This window comes from Microcebus murinus, chromosome 2, assembly GCF_040939455.1.
Source record: "Microcebus murinus isolate Inina chromosome 2, M.murinus_Inina_mat1.0, whole genome shotgun sequence".
In the NCBI taxonomy this organism is placed as follows: Eukaryota; Metazoa; Chordata; class Mammalia; order Primates; family Cheirogaleidae; genus Microcebus; species Microcebus murinus.
The window spans coordinates 122,566,029-122,587,023 of record NC_134105.1 but is presented as its reverse complement, the minus strand read 5'-3'; the positions used below and the strand labels follow the sequence as shown (position 1 = coordinate 122,587,023).

General features: G+C 46.2%; 1 protein-coding gene across 2 annotated transcripts in view; it reads left to right on the top strand.

Annotated features, from left to right (window-relative positions):
- Positions 1 to 20,995, top strand: part of ASTN1 (astrotactin 1) — a 315,886-nt gene that overhangs the window by 158,306 nt on the left and 136,585 nt on the right. The gene's annotated exons all lie outside the window — the stretch shown is intronic.

The following is a 20,995-nucleotide window of genomic DNA, read 5'->3' as shown; positions in this document are numbered from 1 at the left end:
GGATCAAGTGATCCTCCTGCCTTTCGTGCCTCAGCCTCCCAAACAGCTGGAGCTACAGATGCTCCCCACCACACCTGGCTAATTTTTCTACTCTTTGTAGAGATGGGGTTTTGCTCTTGCTCAGACTGATCTCAAACTCCTGGTCTCAAGTGAGACTTCTGCCTCAGCCTCCCAAAGTGCTAGGATTATTGTCGTGAGCCACCATGCCCAGCCCTTCTACTGCTTTTTAAAAGTCTTTTGGAAGCTGTGAGCTTACTTTCTGCATTGGCCGGGTCATAGAGTAGGGGAGAGGACAAAGGGATAAATGCTAACTAATAATAGCATAATAAATGCTAACTAATAATAGCAATCAATGGAACAGGGAAAACTAGGAAGAAATCAAGGCAAAAAACATCTTGGAGTGATAGCTTTCACTGCAGATTAGATATGTGTTTGCAGCCTGACAGGTGGAAAAAAGAAACCAATGTCATTTCAGACATTGCAGTGGAGGGTCACAGCCCTGAGGTCAGTGATCAGGCCCTGTTATGTGATTCTGATAAGTCCAAACCTAGAATACTGCATGTAGTTCTGGACTCTCAAAGCAATAAATATGGTGACAAATAGGTGAGAGTTTGGAGAAGAGCAATAAAAATGATTGAAGAGCCCAGGGGAGTGATTTATGATAAAGGTATAGAAGAACTCAACTCTGAGAACTTGGCGAGCTGATGACTAAGTCAAAGCATGATGGATGCACACAGGCATTAGAATAGGGCAAATGTTCTGGAACGGGTTGAAGTTGAGGGATAAGGACAAGAGAGAATGAAGTTAGAGAAAGGAAATCTGAGTCACAGGTCAGAAAACTTGAGGAAGTCAAAATGCCATGAAATTTTTTCCCTTAGTAAAAATGAAGGATTGCTCAGTTGGGACAGAATTTGAGATCATTATCAGAGAGGCAGTCTACAAAACGTAGAGGAAGGTGTTTGTAGAAGGATAAACCCATATGAGGTGGTGTGCTACTGCAAGATTGGTGGGAAGGGCAGAGGACTCAGCTGAAAGATGTCGAGCAGGTGTGAATGAAGAATGCTATTGGCTATTCAAATTCTGCCAGTGCCCTCACTCCGTACCCTGGAAATGTCTGCATGGTTGCGGGGAGCCAGAGTTTTAGCTCATGGTGGTGAGAATCTCAGTTGACTATGGCTCTTCCTGAGTACAATAGTGTAAAGGGTGAGGATAAGCCCTCCTCATCTCTCAGCCTGCAAACCTGCTGCTGAAGAAACAACAACAAAATGTCATTTCCATTTTGCCCGGAATGACCCAGGCCGGCTCTCTGCAGTGATTGGATTTGGTGGTTAATCATTCAAGCCTCCACATCCCTCGCCTGCTAGACAGACCATGCATGGGTGGGCCTGACTTTGCTCAGGAATTGCGTAACCCTTCATCATCCCTCCGCTGTAGGTAGAGACAGTCTTAGGGTGTAGACAAGAGCCTCCAGGGAGGTGGTGGAGGCCCCGGCCTTGGTGTCTGGTGTTGTTTGAAACAAGGCGAGCTAAAGCACTGAGCTTACAGACTGGCAGGAACATTAGCCCCAGGAAATAGACAAGGAGACCTCATCTGCCATTTCCATCTCTAATTTCCATTATTCTATGATCATCACTGTCTATGAGGTCTCATTTTGGACACTAATAAAATAATGGAGCAACTGTTAGAAGGAGGGAAAAAAAGTGACTATCTTAAGGATAATGGAGCCAGGAGTGATAAGCAGTGTGAGGTTATATGTATACAATATAAAAAAGCACCAGACAAATGACTGCATTTCTCCTCATAAAATGACAAGATAAGTGAAAAGTAGAAGGTGCCATATATCTTGATTTAAATCAAGGATCTGATGTCATGTTTCTTTAAATGATACTCACAAATTAATCGGAATTGGTTTGTATGTGAAGACTGTCACTCAAATTGAAAACCGTCTGACAGATTGCCAACTAATGATATGTACTGGGGTATTATGGAAAAATCAACGGTAGGCCTGATTTTCCTGAATATTGTATTTAATGTTCCAGAAGTGGAGGTAAGCAGCCCATGGGTGGATATTTATGTTTTTCACTTTGCATTGTGTTGCACACATTAAAATAGTTGAACATTCTTTTGAAGTAGAAAAACCAAACCTTAGGCCAGTAATACTTAAAGCAAGTTCCTTCATGACAAATCAAGGTTAATGTACCAGGAGAAAAGTAGCAATAAGCATTCATGACTTTCAGACAAAGAAGAAAATTGATCAAGGACACTAATACAAAAAGTTACAAATCAGTGATTCGTTGATGCTGAGGGTTTCCACCTGCAAATTTATCCAGCCTCTGCCTCACTCCAGTTTCCTGGTCCTGTGTGTGTGCATGTGCATGTGTGTGAGTGTGAGGGTGGTTCGGTGTGTGTGTGTGCATGTGCATGTGTGTGTGTGTGTGTGAGGGTGGTTTGGTGTGTGTGTGTGCATGTGCATGTGTGTGAGTGTGAGGGTGGTTCGGTGTGTGTGTGTGTATGTGCATGTGTGTGTGTGTGAGGGTGGTCTGGTGTATGTGTGTGCATGTGCATGTGTGTGAGTGTGAGGGTGGTTAGGTGTGTGTGTGTATGTGCATGTGTGTGAGTGTGAGGGTGGTTTGGTGTGTGTGTGTGCATGTGCATGTGTGTGAGTGTGAGGGTGGTCTGGTGTATGTGTGTGCATGTGCATGTGTGTGAGTGTGAGGGTGGTTCGGTGTGTGTGTGTGGATGTGCATGTGTGTGTGTTGTGAGTGTGGTATGGTGTGTGTGTGTGCATGTGCATGTGTGTGAGTGTGAGTGTGGTACGGTGTGTGTGTGTGAGCATGTGCATGTGTGTGTTTTGTGAGTGTGGTACGGTGTGTGTATGAGCATGGTACGATGTGTGTGTGTGTGAGTGTGGTATGGTGTGTGTGTGTGACCATGTGCGTATGTGTGTGTTGTGAGTGTGGTACGGTGTGTGTGTGTGTGAGCATGTGCATGTGTGTGTGTGTGAGTATGGTACGGTATGTGTGTGTGAGCATGTGCATGTGTGTGTGTTGTGAGTGTGGTACGGTGTGTGTGTGAGCATGTGCATGTGTGTGTGTGTGAGTGTGGTATGGTGTGTGTGTGTGTGAGCATGTGCGTATGTGTGTGTTGTGAGTGTGGTACGGTGTGTGTGTGTGAGCATGTGCATGTGTGTGTGTGTGAGTATGGTACGGTATGTGTGTGTGAGCATGTGCATGTGTGTGTGTTGTGAGTGTGGTACGGTGTGTGTGTGAGCATGGTACGATGTGTGTGTGTGTGAGTGTGGTACGGTGTGTGTGTGAGCATGTGCGTATGTGTGTGTTGTGAGTGTGGTACGGTGTGTGTATGAGCATGGTACGATGTGTGTGTGTGTGAGTGTGGTATGGTGTGTGTGTGTGACCATGTGCGTATGTGTGTGTTGTGAGTGTGGTACGGTGTGTGTGTGTGTGAGCATGTGCGTATGTGTGTGTTGTGAGTGTGGTATGGTGTGTGTGTGTGTGAGCATGTGCATGTGTGTGTGTGTGAGTGTGGTACGGTGTGTGTGTGAGCATGGTACGATGTGTGTGTGTGTGAGTGTGGTATGGTGTGTGTGTGTGTGAGCATGTGCATGTGTGTGTGTGTGAGTATGGTACGGTATGTGTGTGTGAGCATGTGCATGTGTGTGTGTTGTGAGTGTGGTACGGTGTGTGTGTGAGCATGGTACGATGTGTGTGTGTGTGAGTGTGGTATGGTGTGTGTGTGTGTGAGCATGTGCGTATGTGTGTGTTGTGAGTGTGGTACGGTGTGTGTATGAGCATGGTACGATGTGTGTGTGTGTGAGTGTGGTACGGTGTGTGTGTGAGCATGGTACGATGTGTGTGTGTGTGAGTGTGGTACGGTGTGTGTGTGAGCATGGTACGATGTGTGTGTGTGTGAGTGTGGTATGGTGTGTGTGTGTGTGAGCATGTGCATGAGAGTGAGCCAGTTTTTTTAAATATACGAATCCTCTTACCACTCCATCATTTATTCTCCCATTCATTCATATTTTCAACATATTCACCCATTACTTATGGTGGTTCAGGGTATATGAGGTTGCTATTTATAGAAGATGTGGTTGGTACCTGCCCTGGAAGAACTAGTAGTCTACATAGACAGTTCGAAGCATAATAAGTAATTGCAATGAATTTGAAGACCTATTAAAATAAACGTATGAGCAAAGGTTTGTGAGATTAAAGTTTAAGGGATGATTTATGTGAGGTCAAAGAATCTGAAGTAGGACTTCATAGAAAAGTTGTATTTTGAACTGCTCTATTTGACGGTTAACAAAGACAATTCTAAGCAAAGGGAACAGCATGTACAAAGACACAGAGATCTCCATAGGCTTGGTTTTCCAAGAAGAGCAAATAAGTAGCTCACTCTTGAATAAGAATACAGCATTGCAGGGCCAGGAAAAGAGGATGGTCAGGTGGTTATAGACTAGATCTCAAAGAGGTCTTGTTTAGTAAGGCTTTGGGTGTTAAAGTTCCCATGTGCAGAATTCTAGAATTATTAGCAAGAGGGAGAAGTTCCAAGGTTTCTTTATATTTGGGGCAGAATATCTCTGCACTGCATATCAGTTTTCGAGACTCTTCATAATACATTTAGATAATACTAAGTTCCAAGGTTTCTTTATATTTGGGGCAGAATATCTCTGCACTGCATATCAGTTTTCGAGACCCTTCATAATACATTTAGATAATACTAAAAGAAAACAAAAAACAAAACAAACACAAAATCCCTTGGAGCTATCTAGATTTTTATTTACCTGGATTCTCCAAGTGAAATATATTCCTAAAGTTATCCTGTACACAAAAGCGTTCACTACCAAACAGCCAAGAATGACAGGGAAGTGGAAGCCATATACACCCAGTATGTGAATCAAAGAGTTGCAGTCATTCCCTGGTGACTCCAGTTCTGCCAGAAATGCCCAGGGAGAAGCGAGGCAGGTCGAGACACTCTGTGTTGGTCTGGGGGGTCCAGCCAGTCACTCCTGCTCAGCCAGGTGGCAGGGGCCTGGCAGATTGTAAGATCACTGAATTCCTTACACAAGAAGGCCCTATTCACTTAAAGTAAAAACAGCTTCAGAAAGATTAAACAAAGTCATGGATGACAGATTTCTAATGGGTTATTAAAAGAATATGGGATGTTTGAGGTTACATCCTCGTTCTTCGAGGTTAGCAACAAAATCAATCATTCCCTGCCACAGCACCCCCTGTGACCCGGCTACTAGGCAGAGGACCCAGGGTGGACAGGCCCTGCCCCTGGGTGTCACTTTGCCGTGTCTCCTGTCTACCCTGCATGAATTCTCTCAGTAACTCCTCAGCCTCACCCCTGTGGCTGCATAGACACAGCCAGGGACTAGTAAAGTCTGTATTTGATATTTGTTTGCTAGGACAACAAGGACAAATTGAAAATTTTCACAGAAGAGAAATGAAAACAATAAATGAGGATGGAGGAGGCAAGGAGATTGATTTACATGAAAATATTAGAGGAGAAAAAACAAATTTATCTAGCTACTTTGGAGATTATGAAGAAAGGCTGTAATAATTTTTTTTGTTAAATTAAAAGCATACCCAAGGGCCTCTAGATACATTTTTCAGAATGCCACAATTAGATTAAATTCACGTATTTGAAGATTCTAGGTAAATAATAGCCCGATTTCTTATTCTGACATCTCAGATACAGAGGGCAACACCAGAGAGATTCCCCACTAGAGAACTATGAAATATCGCTAGATTTCAGTGTGGAGGATGGAGACAGGCTGGTAATCCATGAGATGAGAAGAGACCTGCGGTGGAAAAGAAACAGGTGTTTCTCCCAAGTCCTAAAAGCTGTGATCAGGAATGGTCCTGCTCGTCAGAATGCCTCCTCCTTGCCCTCCCTGCTTGGGAGGCAACACACTCACTATGACAGGCCGAGGTAGGAGCTCGTGCGCACACACGCACACATGCTCGCACACACATGCACACACCCACACGCGCGCACACATGCACACTGCCCATGCTGCCTTAATATGCCCCTCCCATTGTCCCAGGTGCCTACTGTCTCTCCTATTTCTCCAGCTCCTCCCTACTTCTCACCCTCCCAGGGATGACTGCTTAGGGACCCTAAATCATAGAAGCCAGTTTTCACTTTAAACCAAGAATGAGGACTGTGTTCACCACCGTTGGGCTCGTTCCTCTGTCTTGCTCCAAACATGTCCTTGGCAGGAGGCAGTTTTACTGGGGCCTGCCTGAATGACGCCACCCGTAGCATCTCCCCAGACCACTAACAGAGCAACGGCTGGGTCCAGTGGAGGGAGACCTTTGCCTCTGAGTTCTAGCTATTGAGCTGAGACCCGCCTCCACTGACTATCCAAAAGGATCTAACACCTGTCCTCACTTCTCCTGGCCACCTAAAACTGAGCGAGAACCTCTTCTCGGCCGCCTGCCAGTCCAGGTGCAAACGCTGAGCCGCTGCAGGGCAGCGACCGGCATGCTGAGGAGCGGCTCCGAGCCCGAGCCCAGCTCTTGGGCTGTGTCTGGCTTCTTTGACCAGCACAGAGTCTCTTCAGCAGTGACTCGGCTGAGTTCCGACAGTCCTGTGTGACAGGACATTTTCTGACTTCCCTGTGCCTACTTCTAGCTCCGCGTCTGGCTGTCACTTTCCCACCCTGTGCTCGTTCCTGTGTCACTGCTGCCCTGTTCTCCTTCCTCCCACCCCTCAAACAAGATTGCGGCCAGGCTGCAGCCACGGCCTTATCGCTGCGTGCCCGCCTCCCTTCCTCCAGCCCAGACTTCAGTGTCTGTGCCCTGTGCCTGGCACTGTCATCGCGCCATCCACAAATGGGATTATCTTCCCATTAGCTCTCTTGTAGTTCTTATTCTCTTTCTTTGTCTCTCTGTCTCTCTCGCCAGTGTCAATTATTCCTAACAGGGGTTTCCAGCGTGTTCATTTGCCTATTTCTTCTTTGTTCTTCTTTTGTTCCCTCCTTTTCATTTTTTACCTCCATCTCCTCCTCTTTCCTTAGTGATGAGTCAGTGAAAATGTGCCTGTCCTTTCTCCTACCCATTTCAGTCTCAAAACAGATAAAGAGGCTCTTGGGATTAAACCTAAAGTTCCCAGTTCCTTCTCTCTGGAAAGACCCTGCTGAAACCTGATTTCAGCAGAAAAATTGCCCCTTAAGAGAAGAACAGAACCTTACCTGGGCACGCAGGTAGGAACTGAGTGCTTGAAAGCAAATTTCCACCTCCAAGGGTGTCCGCCATGGACAGGCCTAACAGGGTCATGCCCTCACCCAGTTGGCTTCGGATTACCTCGAGTGAAAACATGTTTAACTTGACCTGTTTTCACAGAAACCTTGTGGTCAGCCATGTGAGTATGACGAAATGCTCTGTCCTTTGCAGACAGACATCAGGCTAAGAGGATGTCTGTGCAGCATGGGAGAGCTGAAACCTAGCCCTTCTTGCCAAGGTGAGCCACCTCCGGGACAAGGCCATGTTTGTTCAGACGCGTGCCTTTTTCTAATCCACAAAAGGCCTTTGATGAGCTAGTGCTGACACTGATCATTCGAGGTGATGCCATTTGTTCCCCTCCTAGAGGCAACTGTAACCTTCTTTGTCACTCAGATGGTACCAGAGCAAAACAGGCCCCAGTGAGTGACTCCTGCATTCTCGACCATGAACAGCTATGCAGGCGTCATCTGGAGAGCTTACTTAAAATACTGATTGCAGGCTTCCATGCCCAGATATTTTCATTTCGCAGGTCTTGGAGAGGGCCCAGAATCTGTACATCTGACGAACTCCGCAAATGATTCTGAAGCACAGCCAGACTTAAGCAAGACTGGGAGACTCCGGACACGTGAGGAGGGCATCCTCTTATCAGTGTAGGATCCTCTTCCGATGGAAACAGGAATGGGTTTGTAGACGAGTGGCTGAGTGCACCCTAAAGGATATTTGCATTTTATTAATTTGGAAATGGAGGGCCAGAGAAGTGAGGCTTTGGCCCAGGTCACATAGCTGGTGGTCAAGCTATGTATCTAGTAACAGCCGGGTGTTGGGTGAGTCAGCTGGGTAGATAAAGCTGTAGAAGAGGGAGCAATGTGAGGAGCAGGGGACAGTCTGAGAGGCAGCTATCAGCTGTAGATGGAGGTGGACCGTCTGCGGTCCACAGCCTGCTTCCCTGCATCCTCCTCCACAGGACGGGGGACTTATCTCCGTGCTCCCCACGTGACGAGAGTCCACCCACAGGACTGCCCGCCCTCCAGACGAGGGCTGGGCCTCGATCTCGCTGCTGGCTCTGGCTAGTCGAGTCACGGCACCAAGAGACTTATTTTAAACAGGCCGGAGGTGGAACACTCGTATTTCCTCCAACATGACCACCAGGGCGAAAAAAATCAACCTCAATTTACCCTCCCATCTGCTCAAGAATGGAAGATAAATTGTTTCAATTTTATAGAAATGAATGTTTTATGTCTTGCCTATGCTTTCCAGATAGTGTTCTGAATTCATATATTCTACTGCATGTGGGCATAGTTTCCGCTAGGAATGCTCCCTGGACCTTAGATTCCTTGGGTTTCAGTCTAAGAATACTGGGTTTGAGAGTGCTGTTATTTTTTCTGGCTTTGAAGATTTGGGCTATTTATCTTTAAAATCAATAGAAAAAGAAATCCACTCATTATCCCATGCTTAGAGAAAACTGTCATTACCATCTTGGTGAGTTTCCTCCCAATTTCTTTTTCAATGCATCAGAACTAGTGCTTCCTACCACCCTCTTTGATTCTATGTGTATTTTTTGTTCTCATAATTTAACAATGAGCAGGTATTATTTTATAATCACAAAATAAGAGAAAAAGGATGAAGGAGGAAGCTTTAAAAGTATCTTTGTGGTACATTATTTATCCCTAAAGCTTTTTCCTTGGGGAATTTATTCTTAATTACTAACTTAAAACCCTCAAATTTAAACAATTTTTAGAGGAATGAAGAAAGTGGTTCAGGTTCTAACATTCAGTCAAACTCTTCTTTTTTTCTTTTTTTGAGACAGAGTCTCACTCTTTGCCTGGGCTAGAGTGCCGTGGCATCAACCTAGCTCACAGCAACCTCAAACTCCTGGGCTCAAGCGATCCTCCTGCCTCAGCCTCCCGGGTAGCTGGGACTACAGGCATGTGTCACCATGCTTATCTAAGTTTTTCTATATATTTTTAGTTGGCCAATTAATTTCTTTCTATTTATAGTAGAGACGGGGTCTCGCTCTTGCTCAGGCCGGTTTCAAACTCCTGACCTTGAGCGATTCGCCCACCTTGGCCTCCTAGGGCACTAGGATTACAGGCGTGAGCCACTGTGCCTGGCCACGTCAAATTCTTCTAAGCTAAACATCTCTATAAGTCTGTGTGTAATAAAATGTTGTCTGAACACCATCTAGCGACTCATACACTTCACACAACGTTAAATGTAGCATAACTTCTATGTTGCTGAAGACTTGACGACTTGGAGCAATCCCTCATATAATGCTAATTAATTGCTGTCATTTATTAAGTGTATAATGCTGGACACTGTGTTCAGTGTTTTTTTTAATATCACTAATCTCAATAAAAATCCTACAAACTGTGTATTTTTAAAGAGGTAATAAATTAGTGATATTTATTCCACCTACAATTTCTATGAAAACACAAAAGTAAAAGTAATCTCAAGGTTTATTCTTCCTGTACAAGTACCTTGGATTCTTGTTCAAACACTCATACTATAATTAATTTCCCTACGTTTCTAACTTTATATAATTTCAAAACATAGAGACCATTTTGTCACTGCACAGATTGGTTTTTACTTTATATTTTTTTATTTTACAAAAGGAATGCATGTGATTGGTAAAAACAAAACAAAACAAAACAAAACAAAATCTAGAAACAGAACAGCAAAAAGACAAAAATCCAAGCCACCTGAAGTGCCAGCCCCTCCAGAGCACTCATACTGATGTTTTGTTTGGGCACCATACTTTTTAAACAAAATAATATTATATTGTTACCTCCCTTGCTCTGTTCATGTATTTACACGTGTGTGGACACATACCGACATATGCCTGTGCACACATGTATATATAGTGAGGAAGGTGCACATTATTATTTGAGGTCCAGTAGCAGACTGACCAGAGTCACAGGGCGGTGAATAGAGCCACCTGATGCCAACATCTAGGCCTTGTCATTAAGCCACAATATAGTTCAACAACTGGAATCACTCTTTCCTTCCTTTATGGTCCTTCCCTCGAAGTTCATTAACCTTTCCACATGGTTTTCAGCACCGAGAGTAGCATTGTTGCCTTGAAGAAATATAGCCGGCACCAGGCTCACCAGTTGGGGTTGGCCCTTGGATTTAAGACCCTTGGATGTCAGCGGGTCCCTAGACTTCCGCTGCGCAGGACTGCGAAAAGAGGTGGTGGGCAGCTGCTCACAGCCCTACGGCTGCAATTAGCACTGGAGGTAGAAGTCTCCCGTGGGGCTGCACAGACCACGGTTCTCACATGGCTTTCCTCCCATCCTGACGTACAGCAGGGACTTTCTTGATTGTAGCCATGAGAGAAGGCGGACTTCAACGTGGGGGAGTGCTCACCATTGTGAGATGGCCACACGAGGAAACATATTCCGCACTGGCAAAAGCCTACCTGGAGTTGGATTTACATCGATACCAGTGAACGTAATGCTTTGCATTCCTATTATGACAGCCGTCCCCAGCCTCTGTCCTGTACCAACAGGACAGTGGTAACAGTAATGGAATTAATACTGGTAGTTACAACAGCTCACATTTATGTGGTTCATGCAGTGCACCATTCTCTCTTCTAAGTACTGTTCACATACCACCAAATGTATTTCTCATTTCAGCACTGTGAGGTAGGAACTATTATCGTGTCCATGATACAAGTGAATCTATTTAATTTTGCAGCAATATTGAGAGTCCCATAGGCAAGCAAAGAGGTCCCTAAAGAGGACCTTCTTCTGCCACACCTGTCACGGGCTACTGTTCCTGAGAGTCTCAAAGTGCAAGCAGGAGAGAGGGCTGTGGTTCGTCCTTGGGACTCTGGGGGCAGAGGCCCCGGGAGTTGAGCCAGAAATTAAAACAATGCTAAGTATGTGGTGTGAGCTGAGAATCTCTTTCAGAATGATGGGGAGTCCCAAAGAGAGTGGCGAGTCAGTGGGAACCTAGCTTGAGGCCTAAACATAGTGAATGCCCTCGGCTGTTGCCCAGGTTAAAAAAAAACCCACTTCAACTGGACATACCCTGAGGGCGCTAGGCTGGAAGCTGTCCCTGGGAACAAGCAGCTGCTGCTGACTGCCCCTGCGCTGTGGCTGCTGTGAGGTCAGGACCGTGGGTCCAGGATGACCTATTGCACCAGAGGACGTGGCATAGCCTGGCCGTGGACCCTGCCCAGGGATTTGCATGTGCCCATTTATGGGCATGAATGTAGGAGAATGAAGCAAAACCACCAAGGAAAGTCCTTGGTATTGGCACACGTTTCAGAGCCCTTGCCCAGTGTGTGGGGAGTGACGTCTCCTTCACATGTGAAGGGCAGGCCACCTACTTCCCTCAAGCGACCTGGTCTAGGGGGAAGGTGGCCTGGGACGTGTGCTGAGGTTTTCCTTTCCAGGTCTAGTCTTGGATATTGCCAACTGACTTTACTTAATAGCCTTGGTCAGACTCTTTTATCCTAGCCAGGGGGTTGTGTACACCTCACTTCCAAGAGGGCTCACCTGCCCGCATGTGTGTCTTTATGGGAGGCAGCAGAGCACAGCGGGGATGGTGTTTTTGGCTAGTTCCATAACCGTCATAAACTCAACTTCCTTATCAGTAAAAACCAGAATAATAGTATCTACTTCATAGAGTTGTTATAAGGATTATTAAGAAAATCTCAATGAGATGTACTGCATTCAATAATGTTACCTGAAATATGCAGGCACACAATATGATAGCAGTGAGTGTCCTCACTGGTGATGTTTTGCATTGGTCTTGGCTTCACTTACGTCTTTGAACTTACACCAAGTGATGTGATCTTAACGTCAATTTGCCAGTTGACTTTAGAATAACCCATCTCTAGAATATAAATTCCATGAGGGCAGAAACAATGCCTCTTATATATCACCGCATTGCCATACCTTAACATACTGCCTGGAATATAGCAGGTGCTCAATAAATATTTGTTAAATAAAAGAAGGGATGTGCCCATCTTTCAGTGGCCCTTTATAAGCAGTACCTAAGAATAATAGCAGCAACTGGCTTCCACATGTCACGAAGTTTAGAGGTGGTTTGGGCAGAATTTACACAAACTTCTGTTTTCTGAACCTAATTAGATCTTTAGATTCTCTCATGGAGTGGTGAATCACCTTCGTAATTTCAGGAAGTGAGAGTAGGACTATCAGCTGAATTGGTGACCATTCTAAACACTCAGAGTTGGAAGCCCACCTCAGGTGGTATCATCCAATCTGCCACCCGGTGGAGAAATCTCTCCCACGGCCTTTTTGGCAGATGGCTGCCCAGCCACTGTCAGAACGCTCTCGGTAACGCTGCATTATTAGAAGAGGCAGCTCAGTCCGTTGTCGTAATGCACATCCTCAGACAGTTCTTCCTTAGGCTGATCCAAAGTGTGTTTTCCTTAACTTCCACTGGTATGATCAGCTTTGTCCTTTGAAACAATAAGAAATATATCGACTTGCTTCTCCTGTACTCAGGACTGCTAGCTTATATGGTACCTTTGTATGGATTAGAAAAATATGTATGCTTATCTGCTGTGGAGCCTGGGGTAGACGCCGATGAGCAAGTGGGACCACTGTGCACAGGCTGGCCACGTGCTGGTGTTTCAGGCAATTGTGTATAGGGTGATCTCTCACCCGAGTCCTCTCTTCTGAATATATCTGATTCTTTCAGCTATTCTTTGGATTGCAAGTTTCCTGAATCTCTTAAAGATCCTACTAGCTGTTTTCTATATCTCCCTGGTTTGACATTGTATCTTTTTGAATATATTGCCCAGGACTCATCAAATTACTCTGTAAAATGTAATGCCTCTTTCTTCCCCTGTATTTTCTGTTAATGAATTCTAAACTAAGCTTGTGTTAGGACCTTTAACAGAAAAGTCATGGTGTTGGCTTATATTAAGTTTGTGGTCAATTAAAGATCTTTTTTACGGGGACTACTGTCAAAAAGACAAAGTATGTTCAAGACTACGGTCAATTACCTTAACCTAGATACAGGTCTTAAATAAAATCCTCTCAAATTTTAGTTTTAGCCCATTGAAATCCTTTGAATTTTGACTGGCTTATCCTATGTATTAGCTATCCCCTCTACTTTATGTTATTTGCAAATTTAATTACCATATATTCAGTCACCTTCTTCAAGTCACTGATGAAAATGTTAATGAGAACAAGGCCATACCCTGCTTTGGTCAGAGACCTTTCTACAGGTGGATCCCTTACTCAGAACTTGTAGTTGACCTTGTTCAATCACACAGGAATTCATCAACTGTACTTATTGAATATATTTCTGTCTAGTACATCTAAAAAAGTTTATCAAGCATCTGGCCCAAATTGGGCACTTAATACATCTTCTAAGCCAGTGAATGATGCCTTTCTGAATGCAAGGAAGTCAACTCCTGTGCCTATATTTGTGTTGCTAACCTAGAGATGCCTTCAAAAATGGTCATGAGCTTAGTTAGCTTGGGACTCTGTCTTGCTAGTGAATCTAATCTAATTCCTAGACATCTTTACATCCTTTAAATTTTTTTTGTAATTGATCCATCCTATTTCTATAGAGATGCAAAACTGCTGAGATTGTTGCCTACACTCTCCATGTGGCTATTTGGCCATCTCTTGCCTTACAAGGAGTTCTAGTGATGGGATCCTCAATGATTCTTATCTAATAAGTGAAGGTAAAAATAATAATAATAGTTAGCATCCCCTGAGAGTTTACTGTGTGCCTGGCACATTTCTAAGAGCTCTCTGTATTTTAATCTTACCGCAACTTGGTGAGGCAATCCCTTTTTTATAGATGAGAGGACAGTGAGACACGGAGAAGTATGGCGGCTTGCCCAAAGTTCACACCCATGGTAAGTGGCATCATTGGTATTCGAACCTGTGCAGTCTCACAGAGTCCATGTGCTAACTCTCAAGGTGTTGCCTGGCAGTGAAGGCAGTGACCTCTACAGACAAGCAGTGTGGGGTGCCAGAGCCCCCCATTTATGACTTTGCCCCTGCTTCCGCCCTCTCTGAGTGCAGGGCAGTGTGAGTCAGACAGCTGAGCTGGCGGCGTGCACAGTGGTCAGGCCGTGCGGTTCCAGTCCCGGACTGCCTGCACCTGGTGCTCTGCGGCCCCGGCTTTAGGGGACTGAGTTGACGCTGTCGTCTTCTCGGCACTGTCAGCCGCTTACTGGGTTTCCCTGGGTCCCAGGGGCATTTGTACTTGCCAAGAAGCCTGAGAGAGGTAGAGTTTAATCCAGGCTCAGGCATCGATGAAGCACATCTGGAGAATGTTTGGGGTGCTGCAGGGCCTGCGTAGGTGGGGGGTGTTCCAGGCTTCTGCGAGTCAGGCACTCTTCTGCATGCTTTGTATGTGTTACTTCACTGAGATCATGGCGACTTGTAATATTTACCGAGTGCCTTCTAGGTACCAGGCATTATTTGCAAATGTGTTGAGGGCTTTCTTACTATTCCCTCCTCACACTCTACAGACGGGGAAGCAGTGGTCCAGAGGGGCCCAGTCACCCGCTTGGGGGCACCCAGGGGAATGGAGGCGAGGAATGACCGCAGTCTGCCTGCGAGTGCAGGCCATCAGCGCCACGTGTGAAGGCGGAAGTGGCCGCCATGTGAGCTCTCAGGACAGGGCCTCTTTGCTGCTCCAGACTCCCAGCAAGACAGGCCCAGCCTTCGTTCCCAGCCCGGTTGAACTGCTTGATTTTCACCACACTTGCCTTTTGCTCTCCCCCGTCCCCACTGTTGCTCAGGCCGTCTCTTCCCCTTCAGTTCTCTCTCTCCAGCACTCCACCAGGTCAGCGCTGTCCGTTCTTCAAGGCCCAGCCCTGACGCCGGCTCCACCACGGGCCTTCCCCACTCCCCAGTGGGAGGCCGTGCCTCCCCCCTTTGGGCTGCCTCAGGCCCGCGACTCGCTTTCACGGCATCTGCCACAGTGGGCCTTGTGTCATTCCGGTTAGACCGTGAGACTTTTGGAGCAAGGACTTATTTTGAGTCTCTTTCTCAAGTACACATAGTGAGTGCTCAATAAGAATTGAATAATTGCTACTGGTAAGGGTTCACACGTTATGAGAAATGGACCAACAGGGAAGATGTTGATGTTAGGGACAGGAAGGAGGGAATGTCTGGATACTGCTCACAGCACATCACATCTACTGAGGATCTCCTCTGTGCCAGACGCTCTATTTGATCCTCACAACAGCTCTCTAAGGTTCAATCCAGTTCAGAGCAAGAAGTTTAAATCTATAAGGCAACAAGCCAGCAGAACGTAGGGCTGTACAGCACACGGGTCCCGAATCCTGGCTCTAACACTCACTCACTGCCACTTCTCTTGGGTCCATTATCTAAGCTCTCTGCCTTAAATCCCTTCCCTGTGGACCAGGGACCCTAACAGTACCCACCCTATAGGGCGGCAGTGAGGAGTGAATGGGAGCCAGAGCGCCGGGCGCATGGAGGGCGCTTGGTGATGCCAGGCGGCAGTGGGATGAGACGGTCCTCCCCTGCACATCAGGGAACCTGCCATCGCACATCCGAACACCTGTCAGGGAGATGGCTTTCAGAAGGAAGGCCCTGCTTCCGTTATTTAAAATCTTTCAACTTTGACCACTGGCCAGCAGTCCCTAGCCAGGCTGGGTTTTGTTTTGTTTGGTTTTAACTTTCCTTCCTTTCTTTGTCTGCATCAAAGACGCACTTCTTGTCTTCAAAAGCCTTGTCTCTCCCTTCCCCAAACTGTGTTTTCCGCAGGGCAAGAGAGGGCATTGTTGGACATGCTAACCTGAACTCCAGCCTAATTACACTGCAGTCAGATTTTCCATGGAAGCCCCTAGCGTGGCGGGACGCGCTCTTTGAAGTCATTAGTCTTCACAGCAGGGAGAGCACATCATCAAAGACTCCGTTTCCCAGCAACCCCTGCTGTGCCCTTGTGCACAGAGGATTGCGAGGGAGGGAGCGGAGAGCCTACACGTGCACTGAGTCTGCTGTTCTCTCCTCTGGCCGAACCACGATTCCTTTGAACTGAAGCCCAGGGAGAGGACCGATGATGCTAGCGCAAAACTTCTCCCCACTCCTTCAGTCTCCAACCAATTCAGCAATTAAGCCTGCTAGGACCAGGGACACAGTATGCAGGGCGCGGTTAAGGCTCTGGCTGGTAATGTGAGGAGCTATGGGATGGGGGTTGGGAAGGGACACTGGATCTGGGGATCTGGGTCTGGGGAATGTACTTGATGATCACTGCAAGGAATCTCCTGTGAAGTTAGAAATCCCAGGGTGCGTGTTGGGGGGGGGGTGAGCCTGGGTTTTTATCATGGCTTTGCCTCTGACTTACCATTTACCTGGGGAACTGCAGAGCCTCATTTTTTCTAATTTTCAGTTTCTTGATCTCCTCAAAGCTCAGTGGCTATTGTGAATAAAATAATGTTTAGCACAGCCATTTACTTGGATTCAGATATTAGATTTCTGCAGGAATTTGAATTTTACATTTCAGCACTGAAGTCCAAGGACTCCAGACTAACCTCACCTGCTCTGCCTTTGGAAGGCCAGTTGGTGGAACTCTATCATGGAATTCTTCAGCTGGGGGTGGGGGTGTTAAATCCAGATCGCGGGGGCCTCCAGTGGCGCAGCCGTGTCCGTCCCTGCAGCATTGGTCGGTGGGCACTGCCACATGTTCGCAGACTCACCGCGCCACCACTGCTCCCCGGCGGCGCTTTCTCTCGCTTGTAGCACCGGGGCCGGCTTCTTACCTGGCTCTCTGCCCCACATCTCATCCCCAAGTCCTTCTGCTCCCACCACTGAAAGATTCATCTAAAATACCTGTCCATTTTACACCCTGACAAAGTCGCCAGTGACCCCTATGGCGCTACAGAAAATACATGTGGAGCGTCCAAAGGTGGCCTACAAGCTCTTCCTGACCTGGCCCTGCCAGCCCCTGCAGCCCCGTCATCTCCAGTCACTCGGCCTGGAATGTGTGCTCGAGGGCATGCACCTCGCAGAGCCCGCTCGTGCGCCGTGCTGTCCTGTGTCTGCACGTTCGGTCAGGGTGAGCTGTGGCTAGAATGGCTTTTCCTGCTCTCCTCCCTCCACCTCCCCAAACTTGTCTAGTTATCCCCTACTTACTATTGACGTCTGCATCCAGATAGCCCCTCGGAGAGACCCCTCTGAGGCTGTGCATTCTTCAGAGTGGCCATCGTCTTCTGTGATCCTGCGAAACCCGTGCGCATCCCTGCCATTGTTATCAAGCTGTAATTACAACGATCTGATAACTGTAATCATCTGTTCACTTGTCTGCCCCTGCCCCTACTGTCCCAAACTGCAAGTTCAGGACTATTCATTCTGTCACCCTATGACGTTTCCTGCCACATTCATTATTAAGCACTGAATAAATGTTCATTGAATGAATAAGTGAATGGTTGCATGTGAGGTTATGTGTGCAAGTTCTATCAGACTTCTCTATGACTTTCTCAGTGTGTTTTCTAGTGCTTAGGTCTCTCCATCCACAGAAGAAAAAGCAGTGTTTTTATATTTAATATATGGCTTGGTGTTCTTTCTGAGTTAACTCATCTGTTCCCCAAATGCCACTAAAGTAGGATCTATCCCTCCATCATTCATTCATTTAAAAATCATTTACTGTAGATTTTCCATGGCTCAGGGATTATGCTAGGTACCTGGAAAAAAGAGGTGAATAATAATGGCCAACAATTGCTTAGGGCTTATTGTATGCTAGACACTGCTCAGAGCATTTAATATTAACTCATTTAATAATGTTCACAACAACCTTATGAATAGGTGCCATTATTGTACATCTCCATTTTACAGTTCAGAAGATTGAAGTACTTAGGCTGTTTTAGCCTAAGTACTCCAGAAACAGAGCTTATTTGCTAATACCTTTTAAGCAGGTACAATCCCATGGCAGCAAGAGTAAGGGGAAAAGGTAATTGAGGCAGGAAGGAGGAAACGCAAATGCGAAGTGGTAGATCAGTAAGCTGGCCACAGCCTTACAAGAGGCCAGTTTGGGACATACAGGGTGTAGAGAAGACAGGCCTTATGGAAATCTGCACCTCTGCACGGTCCATGGAGCTGGAGGTCAGGCAGGAAGGGAGAGGAGTTTATCTACTGCTTCTCTCCAGCCTCCTCGTTCTCAATGGGAGGGGGCGGGTGTTATGTCCATGCACGTCCACAATGTCAAGGAAGCCCAGGCTGGCCACCACCTTCACACACACACACACACACACACACACACACGCATGTGTGCGCACGTCTCACATCCAGGTGGGTCTTGAAGTGTGGAAGTGAGGAATGTCTGTCAGAATTATGATGAAAATTTCATTTGGCACACATCAATGTACAATGCACGGGAAGTATAGGGTGCAATAGAGCTGAATATAGGGAAGTTGGAGGCTGTCTATAAATGCCTGTGGAATGAATGAGTGAATGAGTGAATGAGTGGAAATGAATACGTGAGTGAGAAAGAAGTGTCCTGAAGAGTGGTTTAGGTAGATACCATAGAGGAAAACAGAGTAGCCGTGAAATGACCCCGCTGATTGCCAGAGTCCTGATGCGGATGTGACAGTGCTATCCCCATGGCAAAATGACTAGCTAATGGAGGTGCCGCTGGCCTAGGCCAGGCCACCCAGGGACGCGTTGGTGGGATGGGTGCAGCGAGGCTGGATAGCAGGTGGGTTTCTGGAAGGAAGGTGGTCCTGGGAGAGATACTAGATTTTGAGGGGGTGAGGGGGTGGGGAGGGCTTAGGGGTAATTTTCATCCTGCACCCTCTAACTGCTACTCCAAAAAGCCTTTCCAGAACGCTCTTGCTTCTGCTCTGCTCCCATATCTACTGTCATGATTTACAGGATTCCCCCCTGGAGTTCCACAGCTCCTACACATTGCCAAGTGAAAGCTCAATTCAGTGTAACCACCGGCACCCTTGTCCATCTTCCCACTGGACTGTAAACTCCTTCAGGGCACAGACTGCACCTTTTTAGACATTATGCTTGTGATACCTAAGCCTCTTAGTCATGCAGTAGGTATTTGTCTAATCAGCTCGGGCTGCCATAACAAAATACCATGGACTGGGTGACTTAAACAACAGAAACATGTTTTCTCCTAGTTCTGGAGGCTGGAAGTCCAAGCTCAGTGTGCCGGCATAGCTGGTCCTTCTGAGGGCTCTCCCCTTGGCTTGCCGATGGCCACCTCCTTGCTGGGTTCTTATAATATATGGCAGAAAGGGAGCTCTGGTGTCATCTCTCCTATTCGTATGAGGACACCAGTCCTATTGGATCAAGGCCCCACCATTATGATCTGATTGAACCTTAAGAACCACCTTAAAGGCTCTAGCTCCAGTAGTCACTAGGGGAGTTTGGGCTTCCATAAATGAATTTGGAGTGGGGGACACAATTCAGCCCATAGCAGTGTTCAACAAATGCTAAATCCATGACAGAATCAATGAACAAATGGTGCTGGGTGGTTGATAGGTCCAATGTGGTCACTTTCATAGAGGGAAGGGTAATAGGGGTTTTCTTGCCCTTCTGGGTCTCTGTAAACCCTCACACTCCGTCAAAATAGGACTGAATGAGGGAGAAGGCAACAAAACCATCTTAGAAGAGATCCCAAATCTTACTGGAAAGAGAAGAAAGGAGGCAGTGTCTTTGGCACTTCAATCTGGAGTGCTGCGGAACATGCATCCCGCCCTCTCCCAGTCCGCTCTGCATGTCAGTGGCCACACGTGCCCGGCTCGGGCCCGGTGAGTCTGGAAGCAGAATTTTCACTCTCTGTATGTTTTTTTTTTTACTTTTTTTTTTAATTTCGGCATATTATGGGGGTACAGATTTTAAGGTTTCAATAAATACCCATTTCCCCCCTCCCCCCACAAGTCTGAGTCTCCAGTATGACCATCCCCCAGATGGTGCACATCTCACTCATTATATATGTAAATACCCGCCCCCCTCCCCCCTGCCGAATACCCTATTACTGCAGTACCTATGTGACCACTTAGGTGCTGTTCAGTTAATATCAATTTGCTGGTGAGTATATGTGGTGCTTGTTTTTCCATTCTTGGGAAACTTCACTTAATAGTATGGGTTCCAGCTCTAACCAGGAAAATATAAGATGTGCTATATCACCGTTGTTTCTTAGAGCTGAATAGTATGCCATAGTATACATATACCACATTTTATTAATCCATTCTTGGATTGATGGGCACTTGGGCTGTTTCCACAGCCTTGCAATTATGAATTGTGTTGCTATAAACATTCGAGTGCAGGTGTCTTTTTTGTAGAGTGTCATTGGATCTTTTGGGTAGATGCCCAGCAATGGGATTGCTGGATCAAATGGTAGATTCACTTGTATCGCTTTAAGGTATCTCCATATTGCTTTCCACAGAGGTAGAACTAATTTGCAGTCCCACTAGCAGTGTAGGAGTATAGAATTTTTTTATTTCCATCTTGATTTCTTCATTTATGAAGTAATCATTTAGTAGGAGGTTGTTTAATTTCCACGTTTTTGTGTAGACATGTGAGTTTCTGTTAGGGTTGATTTCTACTTTTATTCCACTGTGATCTGAGAAGGTACATGGTATGATTTCAATTTTTTTTAAATTTCTTGAGATTTACTTTGTGTCCTAGGATATGGTCAATCTTAGAGAATGTCCCGTGAGCTAATGAGAAGAACGTATATTCAGTGGATTTTGGGTAGAATGTCCTGTAGATGTCAGTCAGACCCAGTTGTTCCAAGGTTTTGTTTAAGTCCATTATTTCTTTATTAATTTT